Source organism: Camellia sinensis, chromosome 5 (assembly GCF_055761805.1).
Source record: "Camellia sinensis isolate YWXY chromosome 5, ASM5576180v1, whole genome shotgun sequence".
NCBI lineage: Eukaryota > Viridiplantae > Streptophyta > Magnoliopsida > Ericales > Theaceae > Camellia > Camellia sinensis.
This window is the reverse complement of record NC_138965.1, coordinates 74,906,526-74,933,517: the sequence shown is the minus strand read 5'-3', so window position 1 is coordinate 74,933,517 and position 26,992 is coordinate 74,906,526.

The following is a 26,992-nucleotide window of genomic DNA, read 5'->3' as shown; positions in this document are numbered from 1 at the left end:
CTCTACGCGAGGGCAATGTTGTAATAAGTGTGCGTGTGTGTGATGTATGTCTTCTAACCCCACGTCTTTCTCCTTTTTATTTACCCGCTTAAGATGGTTAGATTAGGGCATGTTTTAATTAGCATACAGTATGATAGCATGTTTGCATTCATTCATCTGTTTTGCATGCATCGGGCTCGGCGCATCATACTAACTGCATTGTATTTTCAATTCCAAGTTGAATACATGCTAGCTGTAGCATTTCATATGCCATGTTTAGAATAGCCGAGCCTGCTATAGTTGTATTTTTGCATGTGTTGCATTAGGCATTTCTGTATAATTAGGATCATGCATGGATTTCTAATCAGTTTCTATTTTGGCTTGGAGTACTCGGTAAGTTTTATGCTTTAGCATCCTTGCATGTGTGTGAGTGACTGCCATGAATAGCATGCTTACCATGAGGCTAGATGCTTATGTGATATAACTGCCTGAATGCCTGTGGGTGAAGGTTGGGTTATTTGGATTGGAACAAATCATTGACTGTGAGTTTTAAGCCCACTAGATAGTGGCAAAATCATGTTTTCTAAGTCCACCCGAGGGTGGCAAATCCACGTCTTAGCCTACTTGCGGGTAGCACCATCAAACCATTTTCAAACAAACAAACATGAAATGTTTTGTTCCAATTCAGGCGATCCAGTCTATACTTGTATGCTGTGTGCATCACATAGTAATCTAGGCTGATAACCGGAAAAAGAACACACAATGTTTTCAAAACTTGATATCATGGTCAGTAGAGGCCGATCTTTGATTGGGCGAGCGGGGGTGCTCACGAAGTGACCTTCCCCAATCGTACCCAAGTTCCCGAGCCGAGGCAACTTTGGTGATGACGGACACGTGGCCTTAGGCAACGAGTCAGGGTTTCTCCTAAATTTCCCAAAATAAAATATTTAGGTGGCGACTCTGTATCTGGCAAAGCAGTCCATGTTTGGCACTTCTTTCAAAATCTGTTTTCTCAAAACGTTTTGCCGGATTTGGACTCTTTGGTTCAGATTGAGAACCGTAACAATTTTAGAGTCTCGAACTGTAGTGAGCCCAATATCGAACGGAACGGGGGGGACTCGTTCCTCTCCCGGGGCGTTCGGGGGACGTCTACAGCTACCTCTCCCCGTCCTTCTCCAGGCTTCTCCCTTTTGTTCTAAGAACTAATTAGCTTAGGCAACTAATAGTTTCTTTAGCTTAAGTGGCCGAGTTTAACTCAAACTAATCTTGATTAGCCTCCAAGAAAGAGATTGCACGGAATAATGGTAGCTTAAAAATATTAGTTTAGCTTAAGCACCTCATTTAAGGTTTTGTAAATCGGCTAAGTGTTCAAAGGTTGAATCCGAAGTCGCTTTAATTTTCATCCTCTTTCCCTTTATTTTCTCTAGCTTTTTCTCTTCTACCACTCGAGAAGAAAATTTTTCTCTAACTCCCCCGTCCTTCTCCATCCTTCTCTTTCTGGTTCTAGGGACAAATTACCTTAGGCAACTATTAGTTTTATTAGCTTAAGTGGCAAAGTTTAACTCAAACTAACCTTGCTTAGCCTCCAAGAAAGAGAATTTACTGTGTAATTGTAGCTTAACGATATTACATTAACTTAAGCAACTCGTTTAATGTTTTCTAAAACACCTTCAATTCTCAAGTCCAAAAGAACGAATTTGAATTCCCTTGAATTTTCATCCTATTGCCCTTTGTTTTCTCTAACTTTCTTTTTTGACTCTTAGGAAGAATGTTTCTCTAAAACTGCCTCCGTGTTTCTCTATCAATCTCCGTTCTGTTCTCCGAACAAATTAGGTTAGGTGACCAAGTTTCATTGGCTTAAGTGGCAAAGTTTAACTCAAACTAATCTTGCTTAGCCTCCAATAAAGAGATTCTACTGAGTAATTGTAGCTTAATGATATTTGTTTAACATAAGCACCTCAATTGATGTTTTCCAAATGGATGAATTTGAATTCCCTTTAACTTTTCATCCTATTCCCCTTTCTTTTCTCTAAAATTAAAGCGACTTCAAATTCATCCTTCTGGACTTGAGAATTGAACGCTTAAGTGATTGACGAAACCTTAAATGAGGTGCTTAAGTTAAACTAATATCGTTAGTCTACAGTTACTCAATATAATCTCTTTCTTGGAAGCTAAGCAAGATTAGTTTGAGTCATGCTTGGCCACTTAAGCTACTGAAACTATTAATTGCCTTAGCTAATTAGTTCGTCGAACAAAAGAGAGAAAGGATGGAAAAGGACGGAGAGAGTTAGAGAGAAGCATTTCTACATGTGAACTAGAAGAGAATGTTAGAGAAAAGAAAGGGAAATAGGATGATGAAAATTAAAGGGAATTCAAATTCATCCATTTGGAAAACATTAAATGAGGTGCTTAAGTTGAACAAATATCATTAAGCTACAATTACTCAGTAGAATCTCTTTCTTGGAGGCTAAGCAAGATTAGTTTGAGTTAAACTTTGACGCGTAAGCCAATGACACTTGGACACCTAACCTAGTTTGTTCGGAGAGCAAACTGGAGATGGATGGAGAAGCACGGAGGGAGTTTTAGAGAAGCATTCTCCCTGAGAGTTAGAAAAGAAAGTTAGAGAAAACAAAGGGCAGTAGGATGAAAATTAAAGGGAATTCAAATTCGACCTTTTGGACTTGAGAATTGAACACTTAGGTGATTTAGAAAACATTAAACGAGTTCCTTAAGTTAATGTAATATCGTTAAGCTACAATTACACAGCAAATTCTCTTTCTTGGAGGCTCAGCAAGATTAGTTTGAGTTAAACTTTGCCACTTAAGCTAATAAAACTAATAGCTGCCTAAGCTAATTCGTTCCTAGAACAAAAGAGAGGTTGGAGAATGACGGACAGAGTGAGAGAAAAACTTTCATCTTGAGTGGTAGGATAGAAATTTAGAGAAAAGAATGGGAAATAAGAGGGAAATTAAAGTGTATTCAAACTCATCCTTTTGGACTTGCGAATTGAACACTTAAGTGATTTAGAAAACATGAGATGAGTAAAATTACTCAGTAAATTCTCTTTCTTGGAGGCTAAGCTAGATTAGTTTCAGTTAAACATGGCCTCTTAAGCTAACGAAACTTAATAGTTGCCAAAGGTAATTAGTTAGTTCATAGAAGAAAAGTGAGATGGATGGAGAAGTACGGAGGGAGTTAGGGCAAAACTTTCTTCATGAGAGCTAGAAGTGAAAGTTGGAGAAAAGAAAGGGAAATAGGATGAAAATTAAAGCGACTTCAAATTCATCCTTCTGGACTTGAGAATTGAACGCTTAAGTGATTGGCGAAACCTTAAATGAGGTGCTTAAGTTAAACTAATATCGTTAGTCTACAGTTACTCAATATAATCTCTTTCTTGGAAGCTAAGCAAGATTAGTTTGAGTCATGCTTGGCCACTTAAGCTACTGAAACTATTAATTGCCTTAGCTAATTAGTTCGTCGAACAAAAGAGAGAAAGGATGGAAAAGGACGGAGAGAGTTAGAGAGAAGCATTTCTACATGTGAACTAGAAGAGAATGTTAGAGAAAAGAAAGGGAAATAGGATGATGGAAATTAAAGGGAATTCAAATTCATCCATTTGGAAAACATTAAATGAGGTGCTTAAGTTGAACAAATATCATTAAGCTACAATTACTCAGTAGAATCTCATTCTTGGAGGCTAAGCAAGATTAGTTTGAGTTAAACTTTGACGCGTAAGCCAATGAAACTTGGACACCTAACCTAGTTTGTTCGGAGAGCAAACTGGAGATGGATGGAGAAGCACGGAGGGAGTTTTAGAGAAGCATTCTCCCTGAGAGTTAGAAAAGAAAGTTAGAGAAAACAAAGGGCAGTGGGATGAAAATTAAAGGGAATTCAAATTCGTCCTCTTGGACTTGAGAATTGAACACTTAGGTGATTTAGAAAACATTAAACGAGTTGCTTAAGTTAATGTAAAATCGTCAAGCTACAATTACACAGCAAATTCTCTTTCTTGGAGGCTAAGCAAGATTAGTTTGAGTTAAACTTTGCCACTTAAGCTAATAAAACTAATAGCTGCCTAAGCTAATTCGTTCCTAGAACAAAAGAGAGAAGGTTGGAGAAGGACGGACAGAGTGAGAGAAAAACTTCCATCGGCAGTGGTAGGATAGAAATTTGGAGAAAAGAAAGGGAAATAAGAGGGAAATTAAAGTGTATTCAAACTCATCCTCTTGGACTTGCGAATTTTGAACACTTAAGTGATTTAGAAAACATGAGATGAGTTAAACAATATGGTTAAGCTACAATTACTCAGTAAATTCTCTTTGTTGGAGGTTAAGCAAGATTAGTTTCAGTTAAACATGGCCCCTTAAGCTAACGAAACTTAATAGTTGCCACAGGTGATTAGTTAGTTCGTAGAAGAAAAGAGAGATGGATGGAGAAGTACGGAGGGAGTTAGGGCAAAACTTTCTTCTTGAGAGCTAGAAGTGAAAGTTGGAGAAAAGAAAGGGAAATGGGATGAAAATTAAAGCGACTTCAAATTCATCCTTCTGGACTTGAGAATTCAATGCTTAAGTGATTGACGAAACCTTAAATGTGGTGCTTAAGTTAAACTAATATCGTTAGTCTACAGTTACTCAATATAATCTCTTTCTTGGAAGCTAAGGAAGATTAGTTTGAGTCATGCTTGGCCACTTAAGCTACTGAAACTATTAATTGCCTTAGCGAATTAGTTCGTCGAACAAAAGAGAGTAAGGATGGAAAAGGACGGAGAGAGTTAGAGAGAAGCATTTCTACATGTGAACTAGAAGAGAATGTTAGAGAAAAGAAAGGGAAATAGGATGATGAAAATTAAAGGGAATTCAAATTCATCCATTTGGAAAACATTAAATGAGGTGCTTAAGTTGAACAAATATCATTAAGCTACAATTACTCAGTAGAATCTCTTTCTTGGAGGCTAAGCAAGATTAGTTTGAGTTAAACTTTGACGCGTAAGCCAATGAAACTTGGACACCTAACCTAGTTTGTTCGGAGAGCAAACTGGAGATGGATGGAGAAGCACGGAGGGAGTTTTAGAGAAGCATTCTCCCTGAGAGTTAGAAAAGAAAGTTAGAGAAAACAAAGGGCAGTGGGATGAAAATTAAAGGGAATTCAAATTCGTCCTCTTGGACTTGAGAATTGAACACTTAGGTGATTTAGGAAACATTAAACGAGTTGCTTAAGTTAATGTAATATCGTCAAGCTACAATTACACAGCAAATTCTCTTTCTTGGAGGCTAAGCAAGATTAGTTTGAGTTAAACTTTGCCACTTAAGCTAATAAAACTAATAGCTGCCTAAGCTAATTCGTTCCTAGAACAAAAGAGAGAAGGTTGGAGAAGGACGAACAGAGTGAGAGAAAAACTTCCATCGGCAGTGGTAGGATAGAAATTTGGAGAAAAGAAAGGGAAATAAGAGGGAAATTAAAGTGTATTCAAACTCATCCTCTTGGACTTGCGAATTTTGAACACTTAAGTGATTTAGAAAACATGAGATGAGTTAAACAACATGGTAAAGCTACAATTACTCAGTAAATTCTCTTTCTTGGAGGCTAAGCTAGATTAGTTTCTGTTAAACATGGCCTCTTAAGCTAACGAAACTTAATAGTTGCCAAAGGTAAAAGAAAAGAGAGATGGATGGAGAAGTACGGAGGGAGTTAGGGCAAAACTTTCTTCTTGAGAGCTAGAAGTGAAAGTTGGAGAAAAGAAAGGGAAATGGGATGAAAATTAAAGCGACTTCAAATTCATCCTTCTGGACTTGAGAATTCAATGCTTAAGTGATTGACGAAACCTTAAATGAGGTGCTTAAGTTAAACTAATATCGTTAGTCTACAGTTACTCAATATAATCTCTTTCTTGGAAGCTAAGCAAGATTAGTTTGAGTCATGCTTGGCCACTTAAGCTACTGAAACTATTAATTGCCTTGGCTAATTAGTTCGTCGAACAAAAGAGAGAAAGGATGGAAAAGGACGGAGAGAGTTAGAGAGAAGCATTTCTACATGTGAACTAGAAGAGAATGTTGGAGAAAAGAAAGGGAAATAGGATGATGAAAATTAAAGGGAATTCAAATTCATCCATTTGGAAAACATTAAATGAGGTGCTTAAGTTGAACAAATATCATTAAGCTACAATTACTCAGTAGAATCTCTTTCTTGGAGGCTAAGCAAGATTAGTTTGAGTTAAACTTTTACGCGTAAGCCAATGAAACTTGGACACCTAACCTAGTTTGTTCGGAGAGCAAACTGGAGATGGATGGAGAAGCACGGAGGGAGTTTTAGAGAAGCATTCTCCCTGAGAGTTAGAAAAGAAAGTTAGAGAAAACAAAGGGCAGTAGGATGAAAATTAAAGGGAATTCAAATTCGTCCTCTTGGACTTGAGAATTGAACACTTAGGTGATTTAGAAAACATTAAACGAGTTGCTTAAGTTAATGTAATATCGTCAAGCTACAATTACACAGCAAATTCTCTTTCTTGGAGGCTAAGCAAGATTAGTTTGAGTTAAACTTTGCCACTTAAGCTAATAAAACTAATATCTGCCTAAGCTAACCCTTTCTTTTCTCTAACATTCTCTTCTAGTTCACATGTAGAAATGCTTCTCTCTAACTCTCTCCGTCCTTTTCCATCCTTTCTCTGTTTTGTTCGACGAACTAATTAGCAAAGGCAATTAATAGTTTCAGTAGCTTAAGTGGCCAAGCATGACTCAAACTAATCTTGCTTAGCTTCCAAGAAAGAGATTATATTGAGTAACTGTAGACTAACGATATTAGTTTAACTTAAGCACCTCATTTAAGGTTTCGTCAATCACTTAAGCATTGAATTCTCAAGTCCAGACGGATGAATTTGAAGTCGCTTTAATTTTCATCCCATTTCCCTTTCTTTTCTCCAACTTTCACTTCTAGCTCTCAAGAAGAAAGTTTTGCCCTAACTCCCTCCGTACTTCTCCATCCATCTCTCTTTTCTTCTATGAACTAACTAATTACCTTTGGCAACTATTAAGTTTCGTTAGCTTAAGGGGCCATGTTTAACTGAAACTAATCTAGCTTAGCCTCCAAGAAAGAGAATTTACTGAGTAATTGTAGCTTAACCATATTGTTTAACTCATCTCATGTTTTCTAAATCACTTAAGTGTTCAAAATTCGCAAGTCCAAAAGGATGAGTTTGAATACACTTTAATTTCCCTCTTATTTCCCTTTCTTTTCTCCAAATTTCTATCCTACCACTCCATATGAAAGTTTTTCTCTCACTCTGTCCGTCCTTCTCCAACCTTCTCTCTTTTGTTCTAGGAACGAATTAGCTTAGGCAGCTATTAGTTTTATTAGCTTAAGTGGCAAAGTTTAACTCAAACTAATCTTGCTTAGCCTCCAAGAAAGAGAATTTGTTGTGTAATTGTAGCTTAACGATATTACATTAACTTAAGCAACTCGTTTAATGTTTTCTAAATCACCTAAGTGTTCAATTCTCAAGTTCAAGAGGACGAATTTGAATTCCCTTTAATTTTCATCCTACTGCCCTTTGTTTTCTCTAACTTTCTTTTGTAACTCTCAAGGAGAATGCTTCTCTAAAACTCCCTCCGTGCTTCTCCATCCATCTCCAGTTTGCTCTCCGAACAAACTAGGTTAGGTGTCCAAGTTTCATTGGCTTACGCATCAAAGTTTAACTCAAACTAATCTTGCTTAGCCTCCAAGAAAGAGATTCTACTGAGTAATTGTAGCTTAATGATATTTGTTTAACTTAAGCACCTCATTTAATGTTTTCCAAATGGATGAATTTGAATTCCCTTTAATTTCCATCATCCTATTTCCCTTTCTTTTCTCTAACATTCTCTTCTAGTTCACATGTAGAAATGCTTCTCTCTAATTCTCTCCGTGCTTTTCCATCCTTTCTCTCTTTTGTTCGACGAACTAATTAGCTGAGGCAATTAATAGTTTCAGTAGCTTAAGTGGCCAAGCATGACTCAAACTAATCTTGCTTAGCTTCCAAGAAAGAGATTATATTGAGTAACTGTAGACTAACGATATTAGTTTAACTTAAGCACCTCATTTAAGGTTTCGTCAATCACTTAAGCGTTCAATTCTCAAGTCCGGAAGGATGAATTTGAAGTCGCTTTAATTTTCATCCTATTTCCCTTTCTTTTCTCCAACTTTCACTTCTAGCTCTCAAGAAGAAAGTTTTGCCCTAACTCCCTCCGTACTTCTCCATCCATCTCTCTTTTCTTCTATGAACTAACTAATTACCTTTGGCAACTATTAAGTTTCGTTAGCTTAAGAGGCCATGTTTAACAGAAACTAATCTAGCTTAGCCTCCAAGAAAGAGAATTTACTGAGTAATTGTAGCTTAACCATATTGTTTAACTCATCTCATGTTTTCTAAATCACTTAAGTGTTCAAAATTCGCAAGTCCAAGACGATGAGTTTGAATACACTTTAATTTCCCTCTTATTTCCCTTTCTTTTCTCCAAATTTCTATCCTACCACTGCCGATGGAAGTTTTTCTCTCACTCTGTCCGTCCTTCTCCAACCTTCTCTCTTTTGTTCTAGGAACGAATTAGCTTAGGCAGCTATTAGTTTTATTAGCTTAAGTGGCAAAGTTTAACTCAAACTAATCTTGCTTAGCCTCCAAGAAAGAGAATTTGCTGTGTAATTGTAGGTTGACGATATTACATTAACTTAAGCAACTCGTTTAATGTTTTCTAAATCACCTAAGTGTTCAATTCTCAAGTCCAAGAGGACGAATTTGAATTCCCTTTAATTTTCATCCTACTGCCCTTTGTTTTCTCTAACTTTCTTTTCTAACTCTCAGGGAGAATGCTTCTCTAAAACTCCCTCCGTGCTTCTCCATCCATCTCCAGTTTGCTCTCCGAACAAACTAGGTTAGGTGTCCAAGTTTCATTGGCTTAGGCGTCAAAGTTTAACTCAAACTAATCTTGCTTAGCCTCCAAGAAAGAGATTCTACTGAGTAATTGTAGCTTAATGATATTTGTTCAACTTAAGCACCTCATTTAATGTTTTCCAAATGGATGAATTTGAATTCCCTTTAATTTTCATCATCCTATTTCCCTTTCTTTTCTCTAACATTCTCTTCTAGTTCACATGTAGAAATGCTTCTCTCTAACTCTCTCCGTCCTTTTCCATCCTTTCTCTCTTTTGTTCGACGAACTAATTAGCTAAGGCAATTAATAGTTTCAGTAGCTTAAGTGGCCAAGCATGACTCAAACTAATCTTGCTTAGCTTCCAAGAAAGAGATTATATTGAGTAGACTAACGATATTAGTTTAACTTAAGCACCTCATTTAAGGTTTCGTCAATCACTTAAGCGTTCAATTCTCAAGTCCGGAAGGATGAATTTGAAGTCGCTTTAATTTTCATCCTATTTCCCTTTCTTTTCTCCAACTTTCACTTCTAGCTCTCAAGAAGAAAGTTTTACCCTAACTCCCTCCGTACTTCTCCATCCATCTCTCTTTTCTTCTATGAACTAACTAATTACCTTTGGCAACTATTAAGTTTCGTTAGCTTAAGAGGCCATGTTTAACTGAAACTAATCTAGCTTAGCCTCCAAGAAAGAGAATTTACTGAGTAATTGTAGCTTAACCATATTGTTTAACTCATCTCATGTTTTCTAAATCACTTAAGTGTTCAAAATTCGCAAGTACAAAAGGATGAGTTTGAATACACTTTAATTTCCCTCTTATTTCCCTTTCTTTTCTCCAAATTTCTATCCTACCACTCCAAATGAAAGTTTTTCTCTCACTCTGTCCGTCCTTCTCCAACCTTCTCTCTTTTGTTCTAGGAACGAATTAGCTTAACCTAATTAGTTCCAAGAACAAAATAGGGAAGGATAGAGAAGGACGGAGGGAGTTAGAAAGAAACTTTCTTCCGGAGAGCTAGAAAAGAAAGTGAGAGAAAAGATGGGGAAATAGAATGAAAACTAAAGGGAATTGAAATTCATCGTTCTGGACTTGAGAATTGAACACTTAGGTGATTTAGAAAACATTAAATGAGTTGAGTTAAACTAATATCGTTAAGAATTACTCTGTAATTTCTCTTTGTTGGAAGCTAACCAAGATTGGCCACTTAAGCTAATGAAACTGTTATTTTCCTAAACTAATTAGTTATTAGAACAAAAGAGAGAAGAATGGAGAAGGGTGGGGGATTTAGAGAGAAATTTTCTTCTTGAGTGGTTGAAGAGAAAGTTAGAGAAAAGAAAGGAAAATAGGATGAAAATTAAAGGGAATTCAAATTCATCCTTGTGGACTTGAGAATTGCACAAAACCTTAAGTGAGATGATTTACAAAACCTTAAAGAATTAGAGAGAAAGTTAGAGAAAAGAAAGGGAAATACGATGAAATTTAAAGGAAATTTAAATTCATCCTTTTTGACTTGAGAGTTAAACACTTAGGTGACTTAGAAAATATGAAATGAGTTGCTTAAGTTAGACTAATATCGCGAAGCTACGATCACTCGGTAAAGTCTCTTTCTTGGAGGCTAAAAAAGACTAGTTTGAGTTAAACTTGGCCACTTAAGCTAATGAAGCTTATTCTGCCTAAGCTAATTCGTTCCTAGAACAAAAGAGAGAAGGTTGGAGAAGGACGGAGAGAGTGAGAGAAAAACTTTCATCTTGAGTGGTAGGATAGAAATTTAGAGAAAGGAAAGGGAAATAAGATGAAAATTAAAGCGTATTGAAATTCAACCTTTTGGACTTGCGAATTGAACAGTTAAGTAATCTAGAAAACATGAAATGAGTTAAACAATATCGTTAAGCTACAATTACTCAGTAAATTCTCTTTATTGGAGGCTAAGCTAGATTAGTTTGAGTTAAACATGGCCTCTTAAGCTAATGAAACTAGTAGTTGCCAAATGTAATTAGTTCCTAGAAGGAAAGAGAGATGGATGGAGAAGTAAGGAGAGAGTTAGGGCAAAACTTTCTTCTTGAGAGATATTAGTTTAACTTAAGCACCTCATTTAAGGTTTTGTCAATGACTTAAGTGTTCAATTCTCAAGTCCAGAATGATGAATTTGAAGTCGCTTTAATTGTCATCCTATTTCCCTTTCACTTCTACAATTACTCAGTATAATCTCTTTCTTGGAAGGTAAGCAAGATTAGTTTGAGTAAAACTTGGCCACTTAAGCTACTGAAACTATTAATTTCCTTAGCTAATTAGTTCGTTGAACAAAAGAGAGAAGGATGGAAAAGGGCGGAGAGAGTTAGAGAGAAGCATTCTACATGTGAACTAGAAGAGAATGTTAGAGAAAAGAAAGGGGAATAGGATGAAAAGTTAAAGGGAATTCAAATTCATCCATTTGGAAAACATCAAATGAGGTGCTTATGTTAAACAAATATCATTAAGCTACAATTACTCAGTAGAATCTCTTTATTGGAGGCTAAGCAAGATTAGTTTGAGTTAAACTTTGCCACTTAAGCCAATGAAACTTGGTCACCTAACCTAATTTGTTCGGAGAACAGAACGGAGATTGATGGAGAAACACGGAGGGAGTTTTAGAGAAACATTCTTCCTAAGAGTCAGAAAAGAAAGTTAGAGAAAACAAAGGGCAATAGGATGAAAATTAAAGGGAATTCAAATTCGTTCTTTTGGACTTGAGAATTGAACACTTAGGTGATTTAGAAAACATTAAATGAGTTGCTTAAGTTAATGTAATATCGTTAAGCTACAATTACACAGTAAATTCTCTTTCTTGGAGGCTAAGCAAGGTTAGTTTGAGTTAAACTTTGCCACTTAAGCTAATAAAACTAATAGTTGCCTAAGGTAATTTGTCCCTAGAACCAGAAAGAGAAGGATGGAGAAGGACGGGGGAGTTAGAGAGAAATTTTCTTCTCGAGTGGTAGAAGAGAAAAAGCTAGAGAAAATAAAGGGAAAGAGGATGAAAATTAAAGCGACTTCGGATTCAACCTTTGAACACTTAGCCGATTTACAAAACCTTAAATGAGGTGCTTAAGCTAAACTAATATTTTTAAGCTACCATTATTCCGTGCAATCTCTTTCTTGGAGGCTAATCAAGATTAGTTTGAGTTAAACTCGGCCACTTAAGCTAAAGAAACTATTAGTTGCCTAAGCTAATTAGTTCTTAGAACAAAAGGGAGAAGCCTGGAGAAGGACGGGGAGAGGTAGCTGTAGACGTCCCCCGAACGCCCCGGGAGAGGAACGAGTCCCCCCCGTTCCGTTCGATATTGGGCTCACTACAGTTCGAGACTCTAAAATTGTTACGGTTCTCAATCTGAACCAAAGAGTCCAAATCCGGCAAAACGTTTTGAGAAAACAGATTTTGAAAGAAGTGCCAAACATGGACTGCTTTGCCAGATACAGAGTCGCCACCTAAATATTTTATTTTGGGAAATTTAGGAGAAACCCTGACTCGTTGCCTAAGGCCACGTGTCCGTCATCACCAAAGTTGCCTCGGCTCGGGAACTTGGGTACGATTGGGGAAGGTCACTTCGTGAGCACCCCCGCTCGCCCAATCAAAGATCGGCCTCTACTGACCATGATATCAAGTTTTGAAAACATTGTGTGTTCTTTTTCCAGTTATTAGCCTAGATTACTATGTGATGCGCACAGCATACAAGTATAGACTGGATCGCCTGAATTGGAACAAAACATTTCATGTTTGTTTGTTTGAAAATGGTTTGATGGTGCTACCCGCAAGTAGGCTAAGACGTGGATTTGCCAAACTCGGATGGACTTAGAAAACATGATTTTGCCACTATCTAGTGGGCTTAAAACTCACAGTCAATGATTTGTTCCAATCCAAATAACCCAACCTTCACCCACAGGCATTCAGGCAGTTATATCACATAAGCATCTAGCCTCATGGTAAGCATGGGCAGTCACTCACACACATGCAAGGATGCTAAAGCATAAAACTTACCGAGTACTCCAAGCCAAAATAGAAACTGATTAGAAATCCATGCATGATCCTAATTATACAGAAATGCCTAATGCAACACATGCAAAAATACAACTATAGCAGGCTCGGCTATTCTAAACATGGCATATGAAATGCTACAGCTAGCATGTATTCAACTTGGAATTGAAAATACAATGCAGTTAGTATGATGCGCCGAGCCCGATGCATGCAAAATAGATGAATGAATGCAAACATGCTATCATACTGTATGCTAATTAAAACATGCCCTAATCTAACCATCATAAGCGGGTAAATAAAAAGGAGAAAGACGTGGGGTTAGAAGACATACATCACACACACGCATACTTATTACAACATTGCCCTTGCGTAGAGGGTCCGAATAAATAGTACAGTCCAAATAATACAGTCCAAATATATACAAATTCCTAATTAATTTACAAATTAACTAAGAAAAATAATAAACTGGCATGCAAGCCAGGGACTGCCTTGACTCTTCTTTAGATGATGGATGATGCATGTCTGGGCTGCCTTGCGCGGAAATCCACTGGGATGCCCCAATTAGCCTCTGTTTTACAATTATTCTTGGAAAGCGCGCCAAGCTCCGGAAGGTTGCTAATTCTTGATTTGCTGCAACAGAGAGCAGGAAAGGGGCATAGCAATGTATTTTCACAAATATATGCATGCCTCGATCCTCGTGCCACCAATCACGCATATCGATGCATGATGGCCGAGGAGTCGATTTGCATGACTCAATATGGAATGAATGCACATATAAAACACAACGGGGCCTAGACTCCATCATGGATAATCCGGAGTGTCGGCGACAGGGAATTGAGACACGTTCCGTCACTCAGAGTACGAAACGTACCTCGTTTCCTGTGCTCGGGCTAACTCCTATCCCAAGCACAATGCAATATGCATGATATGCATGAATGCAACTAATATACAACTTAGCATGCGCAATGCTATGAAATGGCATACACGATGCACGAGGTAACATGGCATACACAATGCTCTAACATACAACCTAGCATACGCAATGCTATGAAATGAAATGGCATACACAATGCACAATGGACTTACACCAACACAAGTGGACCTCAGCCACACTCACATAAGAGGCCATGAGATGAAAATGAGACAACTCGGAATGTGTGCACACATGCACGCAAACCGAGGACCGAACCTAAGGCGCCAAATGCCACTCTAACAAGACATGGCAAGGCATGAAACATGGTATGCAAACATGCAAAGTTTAGGGCTAAAATATGACCCGAAATAGTCCCGAATCATGGAAACATGGCACCCGATGCATGAAATGGTACCCGAAATGCAAAACTAGGCACACACAATGGCCTACAGCTATACAAAGCATGCACTATTTGATCATGAAATGTGAAGAAAGATTCAAGGCTGCCCCAAAACAAGCATGTTTACAGTTTTAAGCAGGGCCAAACAATGAACACAAATGGGGCTAAGCTAGCATGCGAAAATGGCCCTAAATGTGAGATAAAGAAGCAAGTCACAGCTGCTGAGCCCAAACAAGAGAGGGCCCTTCAAAAAAGTTGAAGAGGGGCCTAAAACATGATATTTTCCAGTTCGTGGCCAGACCCAAAACAGTGTACAAGAATGCTCAAAATGCTATGCAAAAAAAGGCCAAAAAGAGAGCTATAACACAAAGTATAAAAAGGATGCCTCAAACAGTGAAAGACCCTCAATAAAACATGAATAAGGGGTCAAAATAAGGTCATTTATAGTTCAGACCAGAGCCCAAAAACAGAAGCATAAGAAGCTAACAAATCATGCAAAAATGGAGCCAAGAGAGAGATATAAAAGTAAGTGGCAAATGAAAGCTACAAACAGTGATGATCCCTTCAACAATGTTGAAGAAGGGCTCAAAATAAGCTTCTTTACAGTTTATGACATGCCTCAAAACAATTTATACATAGGCCAAAAATACTACACAAGAAAATGGCATACACGGGGAGTAATGAAGCAAGTGCAACAAGGAGGCCTCAAACAGTGAGAGGCCCTTAAACAAACATGAAAAATAGCTCAAAATAAGCCTAACTCCAGTTAGGGTCGGAGCCCAAAACAGCAAGCAAGTATGGCTTATAAATAAATCAAGAAAAGGCTAGAAAAGGGAAAAAGGAAGCTCACCCTTGAAGACTATGCCTTTGACAACTTTTGGACCAAAATACAGCACTCCTAGGCTCTGAAGAACAACCTCAAACTGCTGGAATGGAGGATGGAAGGGTGGGGGTATGGGTTGATGAAGAAATGAGTGTAGGACTTTAGGGTTTGGAGCTTGGAAATATAGAGAGAGAGAGATACAAGGCAAGGCTTGAGGGGAATTTTTGTAACCCTAAATATGCAGCTGGAGGGCCTGCTATATAGGCAAAAGAGGGGGGGAAAGGGAGGGAAAAAATGGAGGGAAATGAATGAAGTTTCCCCCCTAAAAATGCCCCCCCCCCGGATACAGAATCTGGGGGGAAAATGAGGGTGTATCTGCACTGTACTCGATGCAAGGATTCTGGCCGGCCAGTTATCTAGGGTTAGGCCGGCCGGCTACCTCCCATGGCCGGCCGGCCAAGGGTCAAAAGGTTCAATGAGAATTAGTGGCTGGCCATACCAAAAAGGTAGCCTCTCAGGTGTGCACAACACAATTATGTGGTCAAAGCTGGAGATAGTGAACCAGGAGGGAGAACAACCCACTTTTCAAAGGGGTTCAAAAGGTTCAAAAGCAATTACTGGCCGGCCACAAAATATTGGTGGCCTCCCAGATGTGTACATCACAAATATGGGGTTTAGGGTGCAAGAAAATGGCCCAAGAGTGGTCGACGTTGGCTTTGAAGTGAGGAAAAACAGGCGACGGAGGGCGATGGAGGAATAAAACTGGTTGTCTGAACAATTGTTGGCCTCCCACCCTTCTACGACCTTCCTAGCAATGAAGCAGAGGTCCCTGCCAAAACGAACCAAAACCGATGCAAAAAGAAGGTTCGGGGGCCGAAACGCGCAGCTCGAGGCCCCGAAAACTAACTGTTAGGCACCGGGAGTGATGTTCGACCACGAAGTCGGTCTCTCAGACCACAGTGTCCCTCAAAAGGGAGCAAATAAGATGCATGCCAAGAACCGGAGGAAACGGAGATGGTTAAGCGGTCCCGAATCGAGGCACACAGCCAACGGCTCCGAAAAACCGGAAATCGGACTCCAAACGGGCAAAATGGCCTACGACCATGAAACGTAGCCTACGGCCAGTGAGAGATGGTCTATGAAACCTCTCCCTCCCTTTGGGAAGAGAAAACAGAGAAAGCAGAGCCTGGTTCGCAAACCGAGGCAAAGCACAAAAGAGTCCGGAAGTCTGGAGGCAAGGCTCGCAGTCGAGACTCTGAAACCTCTGAACGAGCACGATATGCAACATTACCAAGCGCTCAATCGGTGACGTCTGAGTCTTAAGGTCGGTCAAAAATGGGGTGTCTACAGTTGCCCCTCTTTGACAGAACTCGAAAGTCATAAGTGACGGGAGTAAATGTCAAAGCCCAAAGACGACCTATTTTTGACAAGGCCAAAAACTTAGACAAACAAGCAAAATAAACAGAGATGCGCCCGCAGGCATGCCCGCAGGCAGGGGCAAAATGCAACTGACAATACAAGAAGCCGAAGGTAACTCAATGATCGTGTAAATGCAGCAAGTTGTAATGAAGCAAGTATTCGCAAATAGATGCAACAGTTTTAAGCGAGAATGCAAAGCAATAACTATATGCAGTTAGGAATGTAGAGAATTATTCAATTCTCGTCGCGTCTCACACGGAGAAGATACGATACCTGCGCGATTCGTCTGGTCAGACCAGCCTCAAATGAACCGTACATACAATATCGTGCCTGCAAAAGAAACTCAACAAGCACAACATATCTAACAGCATATGTCCAATTGTGATATCGAATGCAGACAATCACGGTGTTGATAGAAAAGTGCATCGCAATGCGGGAAGAAACGCGTGTTTCGGCGAGGGTGACTCAATCGCGGCCTCCGGTCCACCTCCCGGAGAGGTTACAACATGTTCAAAAGGATATACCTCACTTTTGATGAGTAAACGATGAGACATGCATCGGAAGTTGAAGCTGAAGTTCCGGCGGAGCGATTTCGCGACAGAAAGTGCACTTCTCTTGTACTTTTTCCGGTCTCGGGGACTCCAATCCTCCCCAAAATTTGCAGGGACCTTGGAGGGCATGTAGGGAACACCACCGACTAGTTTTATTGGGAGAGGGAGACCACTGACCATTTTTTGAAAAGGAAATGGCCGGCCTGCCAGAAAAAGTGGCCAGCCGGCCACTTTGCCAAATCCGGGGGCAGTTTTGTCTTTTCGGCCTCTTTTCTTTAAATACATCCATCCAAACATTTCGGGCTCACAAGTGCAGCTCCGAAATCTTCTTCTCTAGCTTCCCAAACCATTTTCTCCCTCAGATCTGTGCCCTATACGCGTTTTCCTATGTCCAATGCAAGTTGTTTTCGCGAAATCTTTCAGTTTTAAGCACTTTGAACCGATTAAATTTTGGTTTCGGGGCTTCTTTTCTCATTTTCGCCACTTGAGGTGAGTTTGTCTCAATATTTGGAAGATTTTCTCGGGAGTTGACTTTTGTTGACTTTTTCATTTCCCGAGAGTTGACTTTTGTTGACTTTTTCCAATTTTGGGCTCATTTTTGCTCTTTTTTGCCCCTTTTGCAGATTTCTTGAAATGGCGGGTCAATTTCCCCATGGCGGAGGTTCTCCAGGTGCCGGAGGCGAGCCCGGCATCATGTCTTTGCCTCTGAGGGTTCGCCCCTTCATCCCTTAAAGGTATGACCCACCAGTACACGTTCTCCCGCGGGATGTTTTCCATCATTTCATCGATTTTGACGAGCGAGCACCCGGGGATCTCCTTCTGCGGGAGCCAGAGTATCATCTCTCCTATGAGGCACGAGAGGTATTTACTTTGTTCTTACCTTTTCTGTAACATATTATGAATTTTTCATGCATTCTGTTTGCACTCTGAACACATGGTTTAATCACTTGAATTCCTGAACACTCAGCCCATAAATTGATTGTGAACACACGGCACACATCGGTTGAGGGTTGAATACGCAGCCCAACACACTGATTTTCTGAACACACAGCCCAAAACATTGATTTTCTGAGCACACAGCACACACTAATTGAGAGTTAAACACACAGCTCAAATTGATTATCTGAACACACAGCCCATGTTACTGATATTCTGAGCACACAGCCCAAATTGAAGGTGAACACACAGCACACACTGATTGAGAGTTGAACACACAGCCCAACACATTGATTATCTGAACACACAGCCCATAACACTGATATTCTGAACACGCAGCTCAAAACATTGATTATCTGAACACAGCCCAGATTACTGATATTCTGAGCACACAACCCAAATTGAAGGTGAACACACAGCACACACTGATTGAGAGTTGAACACACAACCCAACACATTGATTATCTGAACACACAGCCCATAACACTGATATTCTGAACACGCAGCTCAAATTGAAGGTGAACACACAGCACACACTGATTGAGAGTTGAACACACAGCCCAACACATTGATTATCTGAACACACAGCCCATAACACTAAGAGTTAAACACATAGCCCAAACACTGATTTTCTGAACACACAGCCCAAATTGATGGTGAACACGCAGCACACACTGATTGAGAGTTGAACACACAACCCAACACATTGATTATCTGAACACACAGCCCATAACACTGATATTCTGAACACGCAGCTCAAAACATTGATTAATTGAACACACAGCCCAGATTACTGATATTCTGAGCACACAGCCGAAATTGAAGGTGAACACACAGCACAAACTGACTGAGAGTTGAACACACAGCCCAACACATTGATTATCTGAACACACAGCCCATAACACTGATATTCTGAACACGCAACTCAAACTGATTGAGAGTTGAACACACAGCCCAAACACTGATCTTCTGAACACACAGCCCAAATTGATGGTGAACACGCAGCACACACTGATTGAGAGTTGAGCACGCAGCCCAAACACTAATTTTCTGAACACACTACCCAAATTGATGGTGAACACACGGCACACACTAATTGAGAGTTGAACACGCAGCCCAAATTAATGGTGAACACGCAGCACACACTGATTGAGAGTTGAACACGCAGCCTAAACACTAATTTTCTGAACACACAGCCCAAATTGATTGAGAGTTGAACACGCAGCCCAAACACTAATTTTCTGAACACACAGCCCAAATTGATGGTGAACACGCAGCACACACTGATTGAGAGTTGAGCATGCAGCCCAACACACTAATTTTCTGAACACACAGCCCAAATTGATTAAGAGTTGAACACGCAGCCCAAACACTAATTTTCTGAACACACAGCCCAGATTGATTTTCTGAACACACAGCCCAATTTGAAGGTGAACACGCAGCCCACTTACTTTACTTTGCACGCAGCCTATTCTTTTCATTTGCACGCAGCTTATTCTTTTCATGCTGAAACATGTGTTCATTCTGAATGCAGGTGACTTCTCGCACCATGCAGGGGTATGGCTCTACCGTGGCGAGAGATTGGTATGCTGAGCTCCCGGAGGCCGTTCGGGATTTGGTTGACTTAGCGGGGTTCGGGCCCTTCTGCACTGGGCTATCTCGTTGTCCTGCCAGGAGGACGCTGATGGCTGCCCTGGTGGAGAGATGGTGGGACACCACCAACTCTTTCCATTTCTCTGCCACTGGGGACATGACTATGACCCCTTTTGACTTCGCTGTATTGACCGGCCTTGATGTGGGAGGCTGGGCGATCCCATATGATGAGGACATGGGCCAGTGGGAGGCCGCTTGGATATATCTGCTGGGGGATCGCCCACCTGTTGACAGAGCTTCGGGGAGAGTCCGATACACCTGGTTCTCTTCCCATTTCCGGGGGGTGGAGATGGAGCCCGGGACTCCTGAGGAGGCAGCACAGTATGCCCGCGGCTTTTTGATGTTCCTCTTCGGGACCACTCTGTTTGCTGATAGAGGGAACACTGTTGGGCTTTATCTGTTGAGTGCCTTGGTGGACCTGTCACAGGTCAGGCGGTATGACTGGGGTGGTGCCGGTTTGGCCACCCTTTATTGCTACATGAGCGCGACCTCACGCGGACGGGGAGACTTACTTGGCGACTATTGGAGAGCCTGGGAGGTACTTTCTGCCCTTTTGATTTACATTTCTGCTTCTCATTACCTGCACATCGCACACACGGCGCACTTTATACTCTGTATCGTGCATTTTGCCCTCAGCATTTCATATTCTGCTTTGTTTTCTACAGTTGTGGGTCTATGTATATTTCCCGACATTGGCCCCGGAGTTGATGGTAGCGGGACCTCTCATGACCCCGTACTCACTTGTGTTTGAAGGCCAGCACCGGCCAAGACCTCGGGAATCTCTCCTTTACCTGCGACAGTATTTCGACACGGTGCGCTCATCGAAGGTACTTCAGAACTCTCAGTTCTTTCTGTTTCCATCTTTGATTTGTCCTGTACATCTTCGATTTCTGCTTGGTTTATGCACCTGTTATCTGCAGATTACATGGCAGCCCTGGGCACCCTTAGGTGAGGGTCTCCGATTCCAGTTTGCCGGAGGGTGGGGTGCCTCCCGGTACAGGCTCCTGTTCGAAGGGCCGGTTGGTAGGGCCTTTTTTCTGGGGGAGCGTTTCTTGCGTCAGGTCTGGGGGTACACTTCTCAGGACCCTCCCTCAGCACCCCCAGTCCATATGCGGATTGCTGATGTGCTAATTTCCCGGGATGTTGTTAATGCTATACTGGGTACTGATGCTTTGCTATATCTTGAGGAGGGGGATTACGCCACTTACCGTCACACATTCCTGATGCCTCCATTGACGGGAGTTCGCACTCCGATGATGAGGCCTGCTGGTATGCCATCTTCGAGCCAGCCCCGGGCTTGGGCTGCAGACGCCCCTTCCACTAGCAGGGCTGGTACATCTAGAGGTGGGAGTGGATTGGTTCCCCCGATTCCTCCGACTTTTCCTCATCCTGGGTGGCCGGACATGCCGACTGAGCTAATGGGGTGACAGTATGGGACTACCTCTCCGATTCTGATCCCGATAGAGCCTCCGATGCCCGGTCATCGATATGTCAGAAACCCCGACTCGCCACCGGTATGTTTTACAGCTTTGATTCATCACTCAGATATTTGGACGTTTATTCCTTTACTGACACCCTTGCCTTTGCATCTGCAGCCCCCTGTTGAGTATATGGATCAGGTGCTCGAGATGGTAGCCTCACTTGAGGGGATGGTCCTACGGAGGGAGGCACAGTTGTCTATCATGGGCTTCCAGGTACCCTTTAGTTTTCTGGCATTTATCATACTTCTGATGACATGCTGATTTCTACTGCATTGATAGGCTACTTGTGTAGAGCACATCTGACACACACCCCACTTGTACACTGTGTTTACATGCACCCACTTTATGTAGTTTTTGCTTGTATCTGCATCTGATGTACATATTTGGATTGATGTATTTAAATTGAACTCTTTGCTCTCAGATGCCTCCGGTATATGCTCAGCCGCAGGCCGGGTTCTCGGGGAGCTGGGCCATCCAGGCATTTTCACAGAGCTCGGCCATCCCGGCCTTTTCACGGAGCTCGGCCATCCAGAGGCCTTTCCGAGGAGCTGGGCCATCCAGGCCTTTTCGAGGAGAGGGGTCGTCTCGTAGACGCAGAGCACATATTGTGGAGGAGGAGCCTGGTGAGGATAAGGAGGAGGAGGTTGCAGACCGTCAGTCGGAGACATCTGCTGATGGAGAGGACGGCTCCGGCCTTGGTTCCGGGAGTGGAGGCGAGGCTGAGGGGGATCCCGAGGATGACGGCTCCGATTCAGATGAGGGCGATGGCGATGGTGGCGGAGAGTCTATTCCGCAGAAGAGGACGAAGAGGGCCTCTTATTACTGCTCTTGAGAGCACAGATGCGGTTGTTTCCTGTTTTATTTATCTTTTTGCTAGTAGTTGTAGCACATTGTACATTATCGGGCAGTTTTATTCTCTGTAAAACTTGTGCCTTAGTCTGTAAATTATTGTAACAAGCGAGGCATGATGGGATGAAACAGTTTTTGAAAAAAGTATTGTATTTTAAACGTTTAGCATCATATCGCATCATTCTACATCATAATGAGATTGAATGGAAATGTGTATTGTGCATTTTGCCCAATCAGGTAGTGAACTGACACAACAACTTAACTTTCTAAGATATAACAAAACCTTAGCAAGTTTACAACTCGATAAACAAAACACAATAATGTTGACAACTCGATAAACAAGACTCAAACAAAAAGCTTAAACAAAGAGTAACAACTCAAAAACACGAAACACGACGGCTCGACAAACAACTCGATAAGCAAAACGACAACTCGATCAACAAAACAACAACTCGATAAACAAAACTTAACAAAACGAAGTATACTTTGGACAATCTGGGCAACGGAATGCATCCGAAACAGAGGGAAATAGAGGCCTTCAACACATCCGTCGCATGGAAATGCTTGAAACTTTCCCTCGGAGGGTAAAACAGGGCCGAAGACACACATGGGAGCATGGCCGGCTACTTTTTGGGGCCGACCGGCCAGATTTATTGCAGAGGGGAGGCCACCGGCTAGTTTTGAAACAAGAAATGGCCGGCCTGCCAGAAAAGATGGCCAGCCGGCCGGCCACTTAGCTCAGCAACCGCCCAATTTTTGACACTTGTCCCCCTGAATAGTGTCTTTTCCTCTTTAAAAGCCTTAGCTCCGTGTTTTGATTCAATTCATCTTAGTTTTGCACAAAAATGGAGGCATTTCTCGCTGAAATCTCACAGCTTGGATCGCTTCTCTAGATGGCTCGGAAAAGTTGAACTTCCGGGGTTTCGGCTTGAATGCACTATTCACGCTGAGCCGCACCCCGCTACATCTCCCTTTCCTCCATGCCGCGGCGGGGTTTTGGAACCCAGTGACGCATGTCTTTAGCTTTGGCAGGCAAGAGGTATGTCCAACTTTTGAAGATTTTCAAGTTTTGATGGAGTCTGAATGTCATGAAGAGATCTTGCCCCAGTTCCGTTTTGGCCACGCCCAAGCTTTAGGGCGGATGTGTGGACTCACCGCGCATGATGCTCGGTCTCTGACCTGTAATGGGGAACTGAATATCCTTGGTTTGATTCATCGCTTTTCTGACGCCGGTGATCGCAGCAACCATTATTGGCAAGGTTTCCGGCAACACGCCATTTGCTTGTGCCTGCTGTCTCACTTTCTGCTTTCCCCGGGTTTTGGCGGATTTAGCATTCGTCTGATTGAAGTTGCTCAAGGCTTGAAAGAAGGAAAGAGCTGCATCGCCATAACCTTGGCCGAGACGCTGATGGGCTTGGATTCTATCTATCACCGGGAGACGACTAGATTTGCTGGGAGTCCGCTGCTGCTGCAGGTAATGTTTCCCACCCAATCTTACATATGTATTTGCTCACATCACTCGGCCCTCAGGCTCGGTTTTTCTCACAAAAACCCTTTTCTCGCTTTTCCCTCACCGTACATTTCTCTATTCTTTATTCTCTCATTTTTCATCCCTCTCCAGGTATGGTTAATGGACAAATTGCAGGTTGTGGACTCTTGCCCAGCCTACTCAGCTCGAGGCTATTTCTTTCGACAGCGCCTAGTCGATGCCCCTGATGAAAGGTGGTGGTTTGACTGGATATGTAATTTGTCCGCAGATCGCATTGCTTGGCGTTGTCCTTGGCTCAATCTCCCGGCAATGAGCTATAGCATGTCCCGGCTGATCGGGATCCAGTTGATTGGTCTGACCCACTGTGTGTTCTACTTTCCGTTCCGGTTCCTGCGCCAGTTCGGACATGATCAGATTTGCCCGCCATAGGGGATTGAGTACTCGGCTGCTTTCCCAGTTCGAGGGGCACAACTTGCCCGATATGCCGCAACATGGAGGACTAGAGAGCTCCTAGCTCCTGCTCCCACTTTCAGTTGCACTTTGTCTGACGAGTGCTTGGATTGGCTCAATGAGGAGGCACAAATTGGGCCTAGCTTGGCATCAGAGGCTTCGACCAGCTCTGGGAGGGGGCGTAGGGATACTTGACTTGACTATGCCCCGGATTTATTGCTTTATTAGTACTTTCAAGTTTTCTTTATGAATGTAATAAAAAGCAACTTCGATTGTATGCAAGAGCCTAGCTCTGTTTTGAAATCAATGAAATTGAAGGTTGTGGTACTGAAAATTTTCCGCTTTGGTCCAAAAATGGTCTTAGTTGTAAAGAGATTAATTTGAACAAAGTCAGCTTTTATTAAAACTTTTCAAAACCATTTTCGATATGGATCAGAACTGGACACGCCTAAGATCTGTCACTGAGATGCACAACCCCAGGTCCCTGCAACTGGAAAGTTGCCCCTAGTTTGAAGAGTACCGCGGCACTGCATGGCAACGGAAAGTTGCCCCTAGTCTAAATAGCGCTGCACCGTCGTGGCAACGGAAAGTTGCCCCTAGTCTGAATAGCACTGCACCGGAGATCGCGATAAATGCTGATGGATAAAGATGACTGAGATGGTCAAAATGGACAAAGTTGATCGGGGAAAAGTTTATGGCTGAACTTCAGGGTGAAGTTGCCTACGTATCCCAAAGATGGGAATCAAGCCTTACGTAGTTCAGGCTTAGGTTCACTCGGGTATTTTCACTCTCCTTTTACGCTCTAACTTTTGCCGAGGTCGCCCTTTGCGGGTTTTCAACCTTGCGAGCTCAGTTTTTATATTTTCCAATTTTTTTGTGCTCTAACTTTTGCCTAGGTCGCCCTTTCGGGTTTTCGGCCTAGCGAGCCTCTCAGGGGTAATATTTCTTCAACTTGTCCATGTTGATCGGTTGGGAGAACTCTAGGCCATCTAGATCCATCAGAACCACAGCTCCACCTGACCAGATAGCTTTGATGATGTAGGGACCAGTCCAATTGGGTTTGAACTTCCCCCTTGGGTCGTGGATGGGAGCTCGGTTGTCCTTGAGCACCAAATCTCCTTCCTTTAGATTCTTGGACTTAACTTTCTTGTTGAAAGCCCGGGTAATTCTACGCTGATAGCCTTGAACATGGTACAGCACTTTCAATCTTCTCTCGTCAAAAAGCATGAGTTCCTCAAATCTGCTTTGCTGCCAATCTGCTTCGGCTATTTGACACTCAGCCAATACTCGTAATGACGGAACCTCAATCTCGATAGATAGAACAGCCTCCATCCCATAAACCAATGAATACGGAGTCGCTCCGGTAGAAGTTCTGATTGAAGTCCTGTAGCCCTACAGAGCAAATGGCAGCTTATCTGGCCAATCCCGGTAGGTTTCCACCATCTTCTGCAGTATGTGTTTGATATTCTTGTTGGCGGCCTCGACCGTTCCGTTGGTTTGCGGCCGGTATGTAGATGACTTATGGAAAGCCACGTTGTATTTCTCCAACAAGTCAATCACTTCCTTCTTGAAGTGGGAACCATTATCTGAAACGATCTCGTTCGAGACCCCATAGCGACAAATGATGTTGTTTCTGATAAACTTTGCGACGTGTGACGCCTTCAACACCGCATACGATTGGGCCTCGACCCACTTCGTGAAATAATCTATCACAACCAGGATGAACTCATGCCCATTCGACCCCTTCGGAGTGACAGCCCCGATCACATCGATTCCCCAAACTGAAAATGGCCATGGTGAATTCATGTTGTACAGCTTCGACGGCGGGATGTTAATGCGGTTTGCATGAATCTGACACTTGTGGCATCGCCGAACAAAACTAATACAATCCTCCTCCATAGTGGACCAGTAGTAACCCTGTCTGAGGATCTTTCGTGCTAGCATTACTCCGTTCATATGCGCACCGCATTCTCCTCCATGGATGGCCTCCATCAGGCGCTTCGATTCCTCAGCTTCAACACACAGCTTGTGCATTCCCAGATGACCTCTCTTATACAGCTTACCCCCACAGATGATGAATTGGACGGCCATTCTTCTGATTGCCCTTTTATCCTTGGTATTTACCCATGGCGGGTATGCTTCCTTTTCCAAGAAATTCCAAATGTCATAATACCAGGGGTTTTGGTCCTGAACCTCATCTATAGCAGCAATCGACTCGTAGGCCGGCGCAAATTTCTGGTCAATGATGACTGGACGCATCCGGATTCCAAATGGGATGTCTATCATGGAAGATAGAGTTGCTAAAGAATCTGCGAACTTGTTGTTCTCTCTTGGAAGATAAACAAAGTTTAGCTTTTCAAACCGAGGTATTAACAAGTCCAAGGTTTGGTGGTACATCATCATCTTTTCTTCTTTGACTTTCCAGTCTCCGTTTGCCTGAGATACAACAAGGTTTGAATCCCCGATGACGTCCAAACATCTTGCCCCTAGTTCCAGGGCCGCTTCTAGGCCGGCAATGCACGCCTCATATTCTGCTTCGTTGTTCGAGACTTCGAACCAGAGTTTGAAGGCTAGAGGAATACAGGAATTATCGGGTGCTATCAGCAACACCCCTATCCCGTACCCGTACTGATTTGATGCTCCATCAAAGTACATCGTCCAATATTCGTCGTCGATGTGCAAAATGGCTTCATCTAGGAATAAGTACTCAACTGCTTCACCTCCTTCGACTGGATGATCTGCCAAGAACTCTGCCACTACTCTTCCTTTGACTGACTTGCGTGTCACATATTTCAGATCGAATTCGGAGAGCAACAACAGCTGTAGACACCCCATTTTTGACCGACCTTGAGACTCAGACGTCACCAGTTGAGCGCTCAGTGATACTGCATATTGTACTCGTTCAAAAGTTTCAAAGTCTTGGCTGCGAGCCTTGCCTCCGGATTTTCGAACCCTCTTTTGTGCCTCGCCTCGGTTTGCGAACCAGACTCGGTTGTCTCTGTTTCTTTTCCTGAGGGGAGGGAGAGGTCCCGTAGACCATCTCTCAGTGGCCGTGGGCTACATTTTGTGGCTGTAGGCCATTTTTCCCATTTCGGAGCCCGGTTCCCGATTTTCGGAGCTGTCAGGCCGTGTGCCTCGGTTCGG